Raw genomic sequence first — 18925 nt, 5'->3', positions numbered from 1 at the left:
TCCCTTGCCCCTGGCAGGGCCCTCATCTCTCACGCTGTCTGATCTCGCTCAGAGCTGTTTTCTGGGTTTGGGAATTAGACTTGTCAGCATAGTATCTGCTTGAAATCACGTAGTTTGTGTGTGGGAAGTGGGTTCTTCTTTAGCTGTGAGTAGGAACTTCTTCCAAGCTTCACATTTTCAAAACCATTCCCATGGAACAAACATGACCACAGCAAAAACTGTGGTTGTTCCTCCACCCACACTCGAGTGGTAAGAGTGTTCATAAATAAACACGCAGAAGCACTGCTTTTGGCAACGTTTTCCAAGTTTGTGCGTCTATGATGATGACAGAATCTTTAGTCTACCCATACTCCACATGAAGTTTATAGGAAAAAGTATGCAAAATTCCCACAAATGTTGCTGATCAACCAGAACATGCTGGTGTTTCAATAGCAGTTATATGATTTTAATACACTTTTTCAATATTTCAGTATACATTATGTTTACAGCATCTGTAACACTTCCATCGGTTCATTGAACTCAATTTTAATATTAGTTTAAAAAATATTAATATTGACAAAGCCAAGAGGTTGTTGTTTGATGGTGATGTCACATTGCTTTTAGTTCTTTTCCGTTTTTCGTGGCTAATTTATTGTTCATATCGATAGCGGAATTATATCGTATTGACTGAATTTAAAGGCTAAGCACCAGCGATATGAAAGTGTCAAACAAATAAATACAGTGGAATTTGAGTTCCTAACTTGTGTTTATTGATAGTCAGAAAACATGTTATTTCTTACTAATTCAAGGAATAAGGTTTAAAAGACCGTTGGTCCCCCCCCCCCCCAAAGGTGTTCAGAAACTCTAATAGACGTCTTGCCTGTGACGTAGATGGTGGATAAAAACTCTAGAAGCTGCACTTAATTTAATGCAAAATGACAAAAAGGTGTGTTGTTTTTGGCTGCAATCATTCAATGTACAGTGGGACATCTGTGCACAAATGGCCCAAAGATCCCAAAATATCCAGAAAATGGACTAAATTTGTCAACTTTAAACGGGCACTTTGGAAAGGACCATCCGCTCACTCCGTTATCTGTAGCTCATTTCACTGGCACTTTTCCAACAATATGGGCATGTAAGGACACCAACGAAAGCTGTTCAAGAGCCTCTGTAACATGGAGGTAAACTTCGCCTGTTTTAGTTGGTGTTAGTTAACGTTAGCTTGACTCGCTAAACTCGGTGGCTCAGATTATACTCGGCTACGGAGTTGCATTACGGAGGTTTATAGTGTCGGATGAATTCGAGTTCGACTTCGATCACATTTACAAGAATAACGGTACCTCTAAATTTGAGTTTAGCTTATTGCTAGGCTATTGTCATGAATAATGTTGGTTATTTAGCTAGCTAGATACTGTCATAACAGTCAGTCATAACGGTGTTTCACCGCGGCGTTGTTCAGCTGTTGTCCACCAGTGACGTCACGGTCGCGTTCAAGAATTTCCGTAGCGAGCTCGCGTTTTTCCATCAATTTAATAAAATTGTCAGTTTTAAAGCAAATTAAGCTGCTATTTTCATTTTAATTCATACTTATATATGTCAATAACTTAAATAATGTGAAATATTCATGGAGGTCCATTAAGTGGTGCTTAGCCTTTAGGAAATATATTGTGATATGAATTTTGGCTGTATCGTCCAGCTCTAGCTATAGAGGAAGAAACATTAATATATGTCATGACTATGGATGAATCACTTAAAAATAGGCATTAGCACCAGCAGTGAACAATATCCAGATGTTTTTTTTTATATTTCAATGTAACAATAAAAGGAGATAATGGAACTGTGGTATAATCACAATAATACTCTCGAAATTCATGCCATAACGTGAGCTATTGGCACTGTTGTTCTAGACCTGTATGAATATCTAATGTCATAGCATTCCTCTCGTGTATTATTGCTTTATGGAAAAACAGGTGTAGCCTGAGTTTTATCTGAGCCAGTTTGGGTATTTAGAAATCCTTCATTATGGATTACTCAGTGTGACATAGGCCAAATTAATCCTCCCCGTAGTGCGATATGGGCTGTAAATGAGCGAGTGGATGTCTGCCATTTTCAGGCAGCGACTGTAAGTCACACCGTGTGGGTTTGCTCTAAATGATTGATGAGGACAGAGTGCTGTTTTCTTTTTGTGGCGATGAGACTATGGTGGAGGGCAGATGTTTAAGGTTAGCTGGTCAGGCTGTGACTGGCCACATGCTCTTGACCCAGGACTGCCCAGAGGTCAGCTGCCTGCAAACTGCTGCCCACAAGCCACCCCTTGAACTTAGGACAACTTTGCAGTAAGTGAATGGTCACAATTTGAAGAGTCACAGTTAAGGCTAGAAGTTTACATACACCACAACTTTAAAATTTAAGTGTCTACATTCACCACTAAGAGAGTGCTACTCTGTCAGACTGATAAAGACTGCTGTGCAAGACAAGACCCAGCCCTTCATCAAGACAGAAGTTTATACATGATACTCAGGACAAGTCCAAGCAATGTACAGTTTGTTCATAATGATCAACGCTACATATGGAGGAAAAAGGGTGAGACTTTTAATCCAAAGAACACCATGCCATCTGTGAAGCATGGGGGTGGTAGCACCATGTTGTTTGGCTGTTTTGCTGGGAAAGAAACTGGTGCCCTTCAGAAAGTAAATGGCAGCATGAATGAGGAATGAGGATCATTTTCAAAAACTTTAGCAGTACCTCAAAACATCAGCCAGGAAACTTTACAAGTTGGCCTCCAGCGGGAAAGTGACCCTAAGCACATTCCTCCAAAGTGAAATAATGGCTTAAAGACATCAAAGTTGCCATCGCTAAATCCTGAATAGCAGAGACATTTTGTAGGATGAAATGACGAGGTGAGTTTGAGCATGTTGTGCCAGAACAACTGATTGAATTACAACAGTGTTGTCAGAAGGAATGGGATTAAATTCCTGGAAAGTGTTGTGAGAAGCTGGTTCAAGGCTAAGCTTTTGGTTTAAAGTCGGACAATTAAAAGTCAGAGCCAGCAAATATTAACAAAATGTATGTAAACTTTTACCATGGGGCAAAAACTTTAGTCTAGGTGTGTCTAAACTTTCAGCCTCAAATGTATGTCCTACATCTGTTACACTGTATCTGTGACAACTCCTAACTTCCAACATGTGGATAGTGTTCTTCCAACACAAAAGAACTTCCATTTGACATCAGGTGATATGAATCATGTTTTGAATTTGTTGTGGTTGGCCTTAAGATGTTTTTGCATGTTGTCAAGTGTCAGGTGGCTGATAATAACAATGCCATTCAAGGCGTGCCACCTTCTGAGCTTTGTGAGATAAAACTAGCCATATTTAAGAGAAGGCTTGTAAACGATCTTGTTAACTCTTACTGTTATGGTAATATTTTAACCTTTTCAAACCATCTCTCCATGGCAGTCCATTTACAGATTTCTGTTACTCCGGACTCTGTGAGGACATTTAGATTCTATATAACACAGAGCTGTCAGAGGCAGCCAAACAATGAGCTGTATAATTGACAACACCCACAACTATACGACAGCCTGATGTTCAGTTTTCAAAGGAGTCTTATTGGAAAGTCTTAAAGGAACACTAGGTAAGATTTGGTATTGTTTGCTCCTGAGCTTCCCCTACAGTGGCAGGGTGTAATTCACTTTTGCAGCACTGTCCTGAAACTAAGGGGGAGGGAGCGGGAAACCTTTTACTGAGTTACATACTGTGGTTTCTACAATGCTGAGCACAGAGTAGCAAAGACAGAAGCTCTGTTCGCACTATTACAGGTCAGTGTAGCATCACAGTGACACTACCTACAGTTCCTTTAAAGCCTTGACCTTTTATTTATAGAAAATGAATCTCAATATTCATTCATTATCTGTAACCCTTATCCAGTTCAGGGTCGTGGTGGGTCCAGAGCCTACCCTAAATCATTGGGCGCAAGGCAGGAACACACCCTTGAAAGGGCACCACAGGGCAACACACACACACACCTACGGACACTTTTTGAGTCGCCAATCCACCTACCAACGTGTGTTATTGGACTGTGGGAGGAAACCGGAGCACCCGGAGGAAACCCACACAGACACAGAGAGAACACACCAACTCCTCACAGGCAGTCACCCGGAGCGGGAATCGAACCCACAACCTCCAGGTCCCTGGAGCTGTGTGACTGTGACACTACCTGGGTTATGGCACAATAAAAATATTTGTGAGTGTGTTGCACTGATATTAATTTATTATTTCAGTGAAAGAGACTCAGTGTCTTGTTTAACTGGGCTGAGCTCAATATGATGCCAACTTGACGTGTGCTACTGGGTTCTGTTAAATAACATGAACAATGAGGCCTAACTCTAACTCTGAGCTTTCTTGAGACCAACTAGTCAGATGTCCTTGTTCTGAATCACAGCCTTCTGCTGAATTATGATTTTCATACTAGTATAGAGTGAATTCAAATTCTATTCCTAATTTAAGCTCTTAGGGTTTTGCATCTTATAATTCTTGGAAATAATGTGAAGAATAAGATGCTCTGGAGTGATTGTTTATGAGTTTAAGGTCCCCATGTCAATGCCAGGCATCAGCTAGACTGGTATAAAGCCAAAATAAATAGTGCAGTGGTTCTCTGGAGTGATACAGCTCCTTCCAGTATCTTTGTTCCAACATCAAACATTGTTAAGAAATGCTAGGTTTTTTTTGGGGGGGGGGGGGTTGCCTCTGAAAGCCATTGAGCCAGATGTGTTCCTAAATGGTCTTCACCCTGAAAGGACATTAGCCTTAAGAAAAGCCCCCACTTACTTAAGCGAATAAAGCCTACTCAAGCTTTAATAAACACACCTGCCTCCAAAGACTGCCGTAAAGCTGCATATGGGAATTACCAAAACAGCGGTACAGCCGTCGCAGGATTAGCTGGAAGACACTTCACACGAAACACAAAAAAAGCTCTACAAAACTATCAACCAAACTGCTGTATTTTTCTGATCAAAAATATCCAGACTTTTAATTATTACATGTATCTGCTTTAAGGTTTACCCACTGCAGACAGAGGTGTTACATTTCACAAGGCTTTTATAATCTCAATAGAAAAAACATTGTTAATTGAATCTTAAACTCAGGAGCAGATAGAGCAGGAAGGGTAGAAATGGTAGAAATCTGCCCAACACTGGTCTGTGGAGCAGGGAAATTGTGCTCATACACACTGTGTTGGTAACTTTTGCTGTCACTGTGGTGATACCCTCAAGGCTTCATATAGAGTACTTTTTAGTCAAATTTATATCACAGTCTATTCATTCATTTCCATCAATATGATGTGATTCCAGTCTTGACATAAACAATAAAAAAGAAACTCTGCCAAGAACTGGAAGCAATATGACATCACCAGCAGACAACATCCTCTTGGCTTTGTCAGTATTAATATTTTTAAACTAAATTGAGGGCAGTGAACTGATGGCAGCGTCCTGTAATGAACATCAGTCAGTGACAGATGCTGTAAACAATGTATATTGTAAATGTGTAGGGCAGCACGGTGGTGCAGCAGGTTAGTGTCGCAGTCATTCAGCTCCCGTAGGAACAATACCAGACTTTAAAACCACTGTTTACACAGCCTGTAACTTTAGTAACAGTAATGCACCTGTATCCAGATATTTTCTGACAGTGCACAAGTTCAAAAGTGTGTGAAACCTCGTAGTGCACATGAGCTTAAGGTCACCATGCTAAGTGCCAAACATAGGCTGGCCATAAAACCCTGCCCAACCATGGGCTGTGGGTAGTGAATCTGTTCTTATATCAAAAATAAGGCCGTCCTAGAAGAGCAGAAGCTGATGGAAAGAAGGACAAACTGCCTGTTAATGCCCTGATGAGGAGGTGTCCAAAAACGTTTGGGCATATAAGACATTTCCATATTTCCATGAAGACAATCTCTTGTGTTCTGCTGCTGTTGACTTCTGTGATTTGAATTCTGCCCCAAATCATTGTCATATGGCGATGGCTTTAGTAGAAGGTGCCTTTGATTCCTGATGGGCTCATTAGCCATAACAGAAAGGTTCTGGAGGGCGAGGAATGCACTGAGACCATCTTAATTGCTGAAAGGTCTCGGAGAAGTTCAGGAGCTCAAAGCAAGAAGCGCTAGGTGGCAGGACGAGCAGGTTGCCGGTCTTTGCGGAGGTCCGTGATGCATGATAATGAGTCATTGAGGGGCAATCAGCGTACGCAAATGTCACTACAGCGATGGCACGCAAAGCTGCTCCTCTGACGTCATGTACAGGTGAAGCCTGGTCCGCTGCTGCCTGCTGCCTTCTGTACACACATTAAGCATGCATGTCATAGCGTGTACCTACACGCAGCAGGATTGTAGCCCGCCCGTTCAGGGATGATGTTACATTCTGGAATACCACACTGTGCCTCAGACACAAAGTACAGCTAAATACATAGGGAACATGAGAACACATCAGGGCTGAACTAGTGTAGTGAATGCAGGGTGTAAGAGAGGACAGCGTTGGTGAAGGTTTTAAAGTGCAATGCTTCATTAAGACATTATACTGACCAGTTTCTTTTAATAGCTCATTGGCTCAGACAATGCATTAGTTTTATTTTACATAGTGTTAAAGCAACATTAGGTCATATTTTTACCTTAAAATTACAGCTTCAAAATCATTGAGATGATTCACTGACCTGTTATAGGCAGAATAGAGTCTGTATCATGGCTATTTCGGGCTCAGAACTGCAGAAACTGCACTATGTATCTTTTAGAGGAGGGTAGAAAACTTCTCAACGCACTTGTAGGAGAACACTAACTGCCCAGTTTGGTCGGCTAATGCCAAGTAGGCACTAGATGACTTTGAATCAATGTACTGCTTAAAAAACATTGATTCAGCAGCTCTTTGCCGTTGTAGTGTTCTGTACACAATCCCAAACCTCAAGTCCCACCAACTCATAGAACTAAATGTGAAAAGTGTCCACTGCATTCCAAAATGGAGACTGGGAAATGAGCTGTTTCTGCACAAAAGGGAAAATAAATATATAATAAAAATGAATAAATAAAAATAAAAGGAAGGACGAGTACTGAAGTCTGATTGGACGTTTTAAACTTGCATTTACCAGAGCTGTACAGCCACATCCTTCTCCTGAGTCCATGCAGAACGACTACTATCCCTCTCTTAACCTCTCCAGAACAGCGCAGAGAGCAGCAGCCTTGATGAATACTCCTGGGACTTTTTTCCACTGCAGGGCCGGATGGTCCTGAGAAAGGCAACCGTTCTGTTACATTTGAATAAAATGAGGTGTTAGTAGCTATAACATACCGAGTCCTCCTGTTGGGTACATATCCTGCAAGCATCTGCCGGTGCACTTCTGCTCCTGGTTCGGCCATGGAAAAAGAAACGGTAACTGGGCTAACAGTCCACAATGGCACAGAACGGCCCTTAGAACAATGTGCTGTTGCAGTGGAAAAGAGGCCATGGATTATTTCTCTAGTAACCCCTTCATTAGGTTTGTTTTTGTGTTGGTTTCATGGGGTTCGCTCCCTGAGAGTTTTCTCACGCCCTGATTGGCTGCTGCTCTTCCTGCTCATCACTCAAGCTGAAACTTTATTATTTTTGTCAAACAGCAACTCTGCCTCTGTTAGTTCTTCATGAATCAGTTTAGTTTTCAGAGTTCTGTGACTAATGTGATGATGATTCCTTTTTATAAACCTTAAAAAAACTGGGTTGTTTTTTCCTCAAGCAGTTACCACTCTGTCATTTTCTCAGTGGTTCTTCTTCATGTTATGAAACTGCTGTTATACTGACATCCAGTGACCAGAACGTTTCAGCGATTTTGTACTAAGCCTTGTACTTCTTAAACATACCATACTAAAACAGGAGAGAGATTTTTATGGCAGTGTAAACTGGTCCATTCATGCACTACAAAGCACTTTAGTCCTTCAGCTTATGTTTGCTGCAATGTATAGAACAACTCTAAAGTTAAATAATCAACTTAATACCCAACGCTGCCTGAATGCTCCTTTAAACTTCAGTTTTTTGAAAGTGCTAGTTACATTCTGTGTGAGCTGTGCTGAGCGGTTACTGGCAGCCACACACACTCATGCCACACTCACGAACACACACAGCCTCTCAGTTCAGCGAGAACTGAATCTGAAGCAGAAAGTCCAGTTGGACCTGATTTTGACAGATGGCATCAGTCTTTGCCTGCAGTTGCGTACAAATGTATCGGTAATTGCTCCATCTGTTGTCAGACCGGGGTAATGAAGCCTTTCGTCTTTTCCGATCATTCATTTCCACTTGCTGTTACTGCTTCTACTTCTCTCCATCATTTTTCCATAATGAAATCTCTTTAATGGGATGTTTAGTGTTATGATGACTGCCTTTCTAGAATGTTCTGCTTGCGTAAAGTGTTGTAGCCATTTTGTTAGGCTTATGAACGTATACAATAGATACAAATAGATTTATTTGGTAATGAGTATAAATAAAAAACATTTTAGGCACTTTTTTAAATTCAATTTTCTTCTTTGAAATCTTCCTTTGGAATCTTCAAAGACCCCAACCTCTCCATGAGGAAAATGATTAATTTTACTGCAGAAACCAAAATTGTATCATCTAAGCTTAATGGCAACATTATATTTTACCTTCCTTCACAAACTAATCTCTTACACCTCTCCAAATGGCTTTTTTCTCCTCACCAAACAGGAAAAAAAGTCTTGTTTCTAACCCAGTACTCTTCCACTTTCAGGCCAGACGTGTTGGGAGGAGGGAGCATTCCCCCATTGGCTGTAGACTGAGGCCGCCTCCCTCACGCCCCTCCTGTGTTTACATGGCCTCAGTAGGGAAAGGGCAGGCAGTGAAAGGCATCTAAGCTTTGAAAACATATTTGTCGTTTTGATTGCTGTTTATTTTGATTGTTGTTGCCATATAAAACTCACGGTGCACGTCTGTTTTGCTGGTTGCTTCCCCACCTCTTTGGTTGAACACTGCCCCTAACTGATCTAGAGACTTGATTGACGTGTCGTTAAAACTGAGAGCCCAAGCGACACAGCCATATTTTTTTACTACTATTTTTTTAACTGTTGCTTGATTTTCTTTTTGCAAGTACTCTGCATAAACATGAGGATTACTAACGAGTGGATTGACGGAAAGACTCAAATTTGATCTTGTTTTGAAGGGGACAATTTATGTAAGCGCTGGTGTCCTTTGTGTGTGTTTGTGGGCTCTCCAGGTTTTGAGGCGCCACAGTTTTTTTTTTGTTTTGTTTTTTTTTTGGGAGGAAGAGGGCTTATGTCTGGAATAACAAATTATTTCAGTTCTAATTCAGCAGTCCTACATTTTAAGGTACTGACTTATATTATCAGTGTCCTGAGTCTGCCCATTCGACTGGTGTAATATGTACACAGTATGTAAACAACTTATAAGAACTGCAGCGGAGTGATGGTGTATTGTGGACAAATTCTTATCCTTCACAATCCTGTATTATCCTGTGGGCAGTTGTGGCTTTAAGGTTCAAGAGACAGGATTGTGACCAAAAGGTCCCTGGTTCTATCCTCAGGACCGGCACAAAAATGCGGATAAGTGAAGAGGGGAACTAAGGAAATGTGCTGTCTACTCCATCAACATCCACTACTGAATTGCCCTTGAGCACGTCTTCTAACCCACTGGGTGCTTTAGCTGCTCTGGGTGGCTCGGTAGTGTGTGTGTGTGTGTGTGTGTCTGTTTTTACTCCTGTTGACTCAGTTTCCCCAAGGGGCTTACTAAAGTAACACTGCTTTTTTCTTTATATTGTATCAAAAGAGATAAATCACCCTGCTGAGAAAGAACTCAAGACCTAACTCTGTCTTACACATTGTTTTCTGTTATTAAATGATGTATAAATGTTTAATTCCTTTAGTTGGTTAAACGATTACGACAAGACCTTAGCAAGATTTTCCACTGCTTTTTGTTTCCCAGATGACAGCATACATTCTGTGGAAAATTTGATGGATCTAAATGTAGTGTTCCTTAATGAGGCCTAGAATTATGAAAATGTGAGATACAGTAGAACCCGGAAGTCGACGGTAATCCGTTCCGGAACTCGCGTCGACAACTGATGCGGTCGATTCCCCATAAGAAATAACTGAAAACCGATTAATTTGTTCTCGACTAGGGCGACAATATATGAGATGGTGAAAAAGAGGACACGTCTCGAGGACACGTCGCCCCTCGCTGCCGTTGTATGCTTAGCTGAACCTATGTGTGCTTTTAGGTCCTTTACACCTTTATTTGCTACACAAAACATGGGAGTTTCTTTTTTAATTCATCCGAGAACTTACAATTACATTTCTGCATAGCTGCTCGAGATGAGGGTAGGTAAATGATCTTTGCCTGACGTAAACAAGGACTACTGAAGTGCAGACTGACCAATTAAATGTTTACAGAGAAGGTTATCGACCAATAACAATAACTCTCTACAGTCAGACCGTCCAATCAGAAGATTTTAGGCTACTTCACCACGCCCCTTTCTCACTTAAGTGAACCAATCGGAGTAGGGGAGGGCTGGACTAGTTTGTGAATGAAGCGCGTCTCGAAATTCTATGTAAGCTCTAGAAAAAAAAAATCCCGGACATTTGTGACGTTTGCAGATGTCTGGTCACCCTATACTCGACCATCAATTTTTTACCTTAAATTTCCCTATTTCCCTACAAACATGATCAACAATAACAGGTAAGGTAAGGAATACTGTATATTTCTGATGTATCTTTCTTGGGACCCATCTTTGTTATTGTTTTTTAGCTAAAAAAAAGTCAGTAAACTGACGCCAAGTAACGTCAGTTAAGCTCAACACGAGCGCTGTTTGTTTACAAAAGTCGCGTGGGTCGGGTCAGGTCAGGTTCCGAGTTTTATGGTCGACCTCCAACAAAGCCAGCAGGTTTATGTTTGATGGTGATGTCATGTTTCCTGTTTGTTCTTGGATTTTTATACTGTTCATTGTTTTTCAGTGGATTTTATACTGTTCGTATCAATATTGGAATATTGTATCGACCAAAATGAAGACATATATCGTGATGTAAATTTTGGCGTTAAAGTCCAGTTTTGCATATGCACATGGCTTAGAACTCACTCAAACATGTTTAGCATCCCACTAAACATCTGTTTAGATACAGGTTTGCCTTTTAAGCACATGTTCAGAAGGGGGCCTCCATTTAGCTGCTATTTTTGATGCTATTGCTAAACAGCGCCATTTTTTATTCCTTTTTTCACCCATTTTCTGTGAATTTTACATTTTGCATGGCTTCCATGAAATGCATATGCATGAATAAGAGAAAAGCATTCTTCCATGGTCCATCTGTCTAGGTTCTCACACTGTTTTTGTACACAGCACACAGTCAAAATATGTGTTTGATCTTTGGCTAAAATTGCAGCAAAATTCTTAGTACATCTAGCCCACAGGGTTCTTTCTTTTTGATGTGTATAGGAAGAAGTCTCAGTACTGGATTAGTGGGTGGGTGACAGAGATTACTGGGTGGCTAGGCAAGGGAAATGGTCGGGAAAACACTGCCCTAATGGAGAACATGTTATTTAAGAGTCTGTGACTTCACCACAAGTTTTGCTCTTAAGGCTAGAACAGTCCATGCCCTTCGCCTGCTGTGCTGTATTCATTCTCATGTCACGGTGGTCTACACAGTGGTCTGTGTACAGCTCTGCAAGAGGCTGCATTTGGGATTTGATCGCTCAGCAGGAGCCGGAATGTGACCTCTATCCCTGCTTCACTGTGTACCTGAACCAGCAGCATTTGACATTTCCCATTTCAGCCAGCTAGAACAGTCTGTGACAGCAACAAACACACACACACACACGCACACACACATATGAGTGCACACACAGACACTCACAAACTGTGCTTGCTCTGCCCCCAACCACCCTTCCATTATATAACTCTTTGGCAGCTGTGGTTTTTATTTATAATCTTTTTTTTTTTATTTGGTTGTTATCATATAAAACTTCACATTTATTTTTCAGTTAACACTTTATAAATCAGCTGTCCTTTATATTGTCTACACATAATGATTATTGTGGATTGATATTGTTTACACAGAAATAGATAAAAAGAATTAGTCCAAGAATTAGTAGAAGCGATCGCTGGCTTTACAAATTTTGGAGAGACTTCAACCTCACAGGCTGGTAGTAGTGTGTAAGTGGAGAACACCTAGCTAGTGTTTGAGCAGTGTGCAAAATACCACCTTGTAATTGGGGTTCCCTGTGTTCTACATGAGCTCAGCACCCGAGTCTTATTTCGGGATTAACAAATCTAGTTATATAACTGTAGGTATATAAACTCAGATAGCTACTGCATGCTCTAATCATGGCATAACTAGATCATACACGTATATGCCTCTCAAACCTTCAAACAAAAACCACACCGCCACCTCAGCATCACACATAAGAACCACTGGCCATGAGGCATGTGTTACATTTGTGTTGTGTTGACAGATATGCCACCTTTTGGAGGGGAGCTAAAGCAGCTCAGAGTGAGAAACATTGTTGCTGTTTTCCCCAGCAGAGCAAACAGGGGCGAGATAACTGACCAATTTGTGACAGCGTCACCCTGTAATAGACCAGTGCCCCCTCGCTGGTTAGTTAAGAAAAATAAAAGCAGAATTTCTCTATTTCAAAAGCAAACCAGGCTAGAATGGGGTGGCACGGTGGCACAGCAGGTAGTGTCGCAGTCACACAGCTCCAGGGGCCTGGAGGTTGTGGGTTCAATTCCCGCTCCGGGTGACTGTCTGTGAGGAGTTGGTGTGTTCTGTCCATGTGGGTTTCCTCCGGGTGCTCCGGTTTCCTCCCACAGTCCAAAAACACACGTTGGTAGGTGAATTGGCGAAAAGTGTCTGTAGGTGTGTGTATGTGTTGCCCTGTGAAGGACTGGCGCCCCCTCAAGGGTGTATTCCCACTTGCACCCAATGATGGTAGGCTCTGGACCCACCGCGACCCTGAACTGGATAAGCGCTTACAGATAATGAATGAATGAATGACCAGGCTAGAATACAATGTATATATATATATTTTTAGTTCACATTTAAGCGTTTATGTTGGTCACAAACTCAGTAGGGTTAATAGATACCTTAATACTGTTTCGTGTTCTATTAGGCTTTTTTAGGGACCCCCAAATGATTTTGTGGATTTGTGGGACCCCCTGTATTTTGCACTTTGTGTGTAAGCATTCTGCCGTTATGATAAATTGAGAATTTGAAAAATAACTCAATACTTTATTTAATACTAGACACTGTTTTTATTTTAGACACTATTTTATAAATGATACATTATTTATAAACATATATGAGTGATAGGCAGGCATTAGGTGTGTTTATTTGTGCAGGGTAACAGCATCTCATCATCGAGGTTGCTTAGAGTCAGGGCTACAGTGGTAGGGAGGCCATACTGAAGTCGTGCAGGGCCCAGCTGAAGAGGAGATAGAGCCCTATGGACCTTCAGGAGGAAATGCTCTCCTTGTTATCTCAGCCCTTTACGCTGCAGAGGGGACAGTGTGTGAAGGGCAGGAGCATCAGATAACGTCTTCCCCAACTGAATTTTTGACCGGGGTCAGATACAGTGCCGTGTCACTGAGAGCGCGCTGGCCCTGCCACATTATGCTAATGTTACAGCTGAAATGTCAGGGCACACAATGGAGTGTAACTCAGAAAGCGTGCAAGCACTCGTTTTCTGTCTCGGATTTCTGGAGGGACAATCAGTATTAACACAAGGTATTGTTTAAAGGTTTTTTAATCTCCACAGAAAAGCAGTGCTAGTAGAAAGGCACGATATGGTGAAGCATTATTGGTATGCACACGCATACGAACTTGAGAGTGGCATCCCATTTTTAAACCATAGTATGATGTTTTTAAACATTTAGTATGATGTTGGCTCACCCTTTGCAGCTATAATAGCTTCAACTCTTCTGGTAAGGCTTTCCACAAGGTTTAGGAGTGAGTTTATGGGAATTTTTGACCATTCTTCCAGCAGCACATTCATGAGGTCAGACACTGAGGTTGGACGAGAAGGCCTGGCTCACAGTCTCCACTCTGACTCATCCCAAAGCTGTTCTGTCGGATTGAGGTCAGGACTCTGCAGGCCAGTCAAGTTCCACACCAAACTCACTCATCCATGTCTTTATATACCTTGCTTTGTGCACTGGTGCACAGTCATTTTGAAACGGGAAGAGGCCATTCACAAACAGTTCCCACAAATTTGGAAGCGTGAAATTGTCTGAAATCTTTTCGTATGCTGAAGCATTGGATCCCTTCACTGGAACTAAGAGGCTGGACCCAATTGAAAAACAACCCCACACCATACTCCACCCCCTCCACCAAACTTTAAACTTCAGCGCTTAATGATGCAAGGCTTGGATTCAGCTGCTTGGCCATGGAAACCCACTCCATGAAGCTCTCTACGTAGTGTTCTTGAGCTAATCTGAAGGCCACATGAACTTTGGAGGTCTGTAGTGTTGGATTCCGCTGAACTTCAGCATCCACTGACCCTGGTCTGTCATTTTATGAGGCCAGTTGATTTTACTTTGTTATTAGTTGAGTTGAGTGTGGAATATTTAGTAGCCAGAATATTTCACAACTGGACTTGTTGCACAGGTGTCGTCCTATCACGGTGCCATGATGGAACTCTAGAAAGGACACAGAGCCTCAAATAAAGTGTTATATAATATACAAACATATGGAAATAAAACAGGAACATGCTCTGATGTCTGTAAGCTCATTTACAGGACCAGGAGTATCTGGTCAATAGAGGGTGCTGGAGCACTGCTTCTTCCTGGTGGAATTATTTTTTTTTTTCAATTTTATTTCAGAAAACAATAATTTTCATTAATTATCTGAGGTGTTACAAATGTAAAATAAGGTGTAATATATAATATACATGTTGAGAAAAGGGAGCTTCTTTTTTGTTTCTGTTGCTACCGGGCAGTGTTTCTATTGTGGATCAGACACAGCAGTGCTGCTGGAGTTTTACTGTATCTATTCACTGTCCACTCTGTTAGACACACCTACCTTACTGGTCCACTCTCCTTTAGAGTTACCTAAGGGGAGGCAGTTCAATGGGTTAAAGCCTTAACTAGGTTTTTGATTACATTCCTAAGTCAGTGTCAAACTGCAATACATATAACCTTCAACCACATTTCTTCCCCTTTTGCCTCTGCAATCTCAGGAGAAGTGGCCTGTGTTGTGTTCTCACTTTACTCCAGGCAAGACAGTAGTGTTCTCATAGTGCAAATAGCACCAAACTACTTGTGGCCACCCAAATTCTGGCATGTGCTCTTGTGCTGGAAGGCCTCAGTGCATTCCTGTAACAGTGCATTCATAGAAATTCCCTAATGAAGCCCTCATTTGTCAAACAGGGTTTTCAGAGGCAAAACTGAAAAGGATTTCTAGTTCAAACATTTATGTCTAGGGATAGTGCTGATGCAATTGGGGATTTTGGAGTTTTGAGTAGATGCATTCTGACTGAAGTTATATGCTGGGATTTTGCTTGGATTAACTTTCTGTTTTTTTTTTAACCCCTGCCTCATTTTGCAGACCAGTCTTGAAGCTGAAAAGGAGTGATGGCTGCACCCAGTAGAGACAGCCAGCCCACTCACTGTCTCTCAGCAGTGAAAACTGCGGCCTCTTTAACGCAGCATTCCATACGGAAGTCCAAAATCGAAATTACACTTCCTGCTAAGGCAGTTTGGAGGAATTCAGCCAACCTTCTGCATTCCTTGCTTTGGAACTATACTTGTTTCAAACCCAGTTATGGATGTAGTGTGAAAAAGGGGTGTGCCCTTTTTAATCTGGTACTTGTTGTGTTTTTCTCTGTCCTTCAAGCTTCTACAAGGGTTAAGAACCATTTTTCACGCTGGCTGATAATTTTCCTTTGAAACGCTGTAGTGATTCTCCCTGTGTAACCCCTTCACATTTCAAACCAAGGACAAACAACCAAAGCAGAACTGTCCAATTATGTCATGGACCTCAAGGCTCTCATCTTGGCTGTTGAACAAGGCACTGGTTGTGGCGCTATGGAGAGAGATGGCGGTTCCGGGTGCTCTGAATCAGCGTTGTTCTGCAGGCTGTTCTGCTTGTGGTTCACGGTGATCTGAAGTGACTCTGGGCATCAGGCGCTCTCTTGACTGCAGCAAACGCAATGTGACATTTACGCCCAGTGCCGAACAACACAGGGCTTTTAATAAGTAAACAGAGTCCCGTTGGTACACATGGGCGTTAAGGACGTTCAAAAATGAGACGCTCCAACACTTAAAGAGGAACAGTCACGTTTGGTTGTTTTTCAAGGAGGTGCTGCATCAAGCCGGAGGTCGAAAAGCCCAAGGTTTACATTTAAATGTTTTTCAGATGATTGGATGCTGTTTCTGATTCCCATTTAACACTGGAGCTAAACGAACAGACACACAGCTGAGTTTAGTTCTTCATTCGAGTTTACAGTAAAAGCTGCAGATACTTGCGAATGGATATTTGGACTAAATCCCAAAGTGGAATGTTTTCTTCCATAATCAGGATGCCTCATGAATTTGTACAGAAATATAGAATAATGCATTTTTCCTCTATTGTTTGTATGTGGATTTGCTTTCTTCGTTATACACTTCTAGCCCACACTTGACATTGTGCATGTTGACATTAGGCTCATGTGCTGTTGCCTCGGAGCGTCCCATTTTATTTTAAGTTTTCCAAAGAGATAATACAAATTCAAGGCAAGACGAGTTTATTTATTTCACAACTTTCATCAAAACGCTTTACAAAACAGAAAGTACAAAGATAAGATTTGTGAGAAAATTTAGCTTTTAAAAATATGTATAAATATGTAAATATGTATAAATAATAAACAAGATAAATATATTTGTATTAATGATAATTTCATTAATGATTCCCAAATAAAGAAGAATAGATACATTACAATGACCTTGAGATCTACCCCCCACACCGCCCCTCTAAATAATGAAAAAAAAAAATCTAAATATAAACAAATAGCATTATAAGAGTGAGTTGTGATGTTCTGTGTGTGAATGTGTTGGTTTAACCCTTTCCAAATCTCTCCTCGTGGCAGTTTGAGGTCATCGTGCATGTTATCATGTTAGTAAATACTTCAAACAACCTTTGTTCACTCACTCCCACGTCTACTACTTTTTAGAAGTCAATTGTTCTTTTAATTTTATTGTATTTGTAATTGTAATTATATATAATTATTTTTGAAGCTGAACATATAGAATTGTTTTAAATAACACTGATAATCGTAGGTGCCTGTACATTTTGCACAGTACTGAAGCACATCAGGAAGGCTTTTGCACATAGTTACATTGCATGTTTGTTTGTAGGGACAGCTACATTTGTGGTAAAAGTTTGTAGTTCCTATTATAGTGTTGTTTTTGGGCGGTATACCCTATTTGCTAAGATGCGAACAATGATGTTGCTTTCAAAACTGACAGCATGACTAAAGCAGAAAGGCCTCCGTTTAGATTTGAAAGGGTTAACAAACACGATATGCGCTAATATGAATTTGGTACTTGAGCCAAACTTATTCTTTCACTGCAGCCAAAGGATTTGATATAATGCCTTTTCAATAGCCTGGGGTCAGCGAGCCGGCTTTATGACGCATGACTCTGTCTGCTTATATTTAGCTGTAATTAATGAAACTCTCACTGAACGTCATTTATATTTTTGTCAGAGAGATGTGTTTGATATATGATATTTGCACTGGCATTAGATTCATCAGGTTTGGTCAGACTTGGAAACCTCATTGCAATGAGATGCATTCATTTAGGATTTGTCCAAACACTGCAGAGAAAACCACAAATAAGCTCTGAGTGTGGACAGCAGACAGCAGACCTAATTCTTTAACACAAGCTCCAGTGCAAAGTTGTCTGTTTACACTCTTCTCTTTGTCCTAAAATGGCAGGAGCCAGGCATGTCAGGGCTCCTTGAGGGTCTGCTGGTTATGTCGATGCTGAAGAGCCTGGGATACAATGGAAAAACGGTCACATGAATATGGATATAAGGTTTAGAGGTGGGGGGTGGGGCAGGGTGTAGTTGTTTTGTGATCTGTTCCTGGCCGTTTTTAATGCTTTAGCCTGTGTGTCACATGACTTTGGGCTCATGCTTTTAATCCTTTTTTGAAATTCTGAGAAGCTCAGATATGATCTTTCTGCTTTGACAGTTAATGATCGTAATTGTACATGACACACGTTTGTCAGAAATATAAGCTCACATCCATGTCCTGAAAGGACATACAAGATCATAGGTTTTACGCACGCTACTGTGGACGAAACATAAATGCTATTCAGACATTGTCAGTGCGGTCATGGTGAATATTTGTATTTTTAGGTGTACAGTCAGTTCTGAAGCATTGCTTTTCAGAAATTATACCCTTTGTAAGTGAGGAAACAACAATATAATGTAATATTCAAAATATTCTGTATTATCTATCACCTTACGGCAACTTTTAGGCAGCTTTTGAATTCCAGAAGTTTCAGTTGTCTGACGTGATTAAGTCATCAAACCATTTTCGCATGTCTTCAAATGTTTGGAAGGGTAAATGCGACAAATATCTTTGCAGCAATCGGAACACTGTACTCCCGATTTTTTCTCCAGAACTTCCCCACCAAGCATCAATAACGTTTCATTCACCAACAATGGAACATGTCATGAAGCAATTTCGCGGGACGGGATCCTTTGCCGTAAATGGATGATCCTCTCTGATTTCTTGGTTCAGTCGCAGCGTTTGTTGTTTGTAGCGATGAGCATCAACAGTCAATGAGTAACAGTCTCGTCTGATTCAGAAGTACAGCACATCCTTCGTATCCCAGGACCTACCCAATGTTTTTCATTTGGGATTGTTGTAATGGATCCACTTTTCATTGCCAGTCACGATTTTCCACAGGAACTACTTTGTCCGTTGTTTGTTGTA

At 41.1% G+C, this 18925-nt stretch overlaps 1 protein-coding gene across 2 annotated transcripts in view; it reads left to right on the top strand.

Annotated features, from left to right (window-relative positions):
* The window catches only part of LOC136674370 (3',5'-cyclic-AMP phosphodiesterase 4D-like), a 280825-nt gene that overhangs the window by 155045 nt on the left and 106855 nt on the right, over positions 1-18925 (top strand). The gene's annotated exons all lie outside the window — the stretch shown is intronic.

Source organism: Hoplias malabaricus, chromosome 18 (assembly GCF_029633855.1).
Source record: "Hoplias malabaricus isolate fHopMal1 chromosome 18, fHopMal1.hap1, whole genome shotgun sequence".
Taxonomy (NCBI): Eukaryota; Metazoa; Chordata; class Actinopteri; order Characiformes; family Erythrinidae; genus Hoplias; species Hoplias malabaricus.
This window is presented reverse-complemented; position numbering and strand designations above follow the sequence as displayed.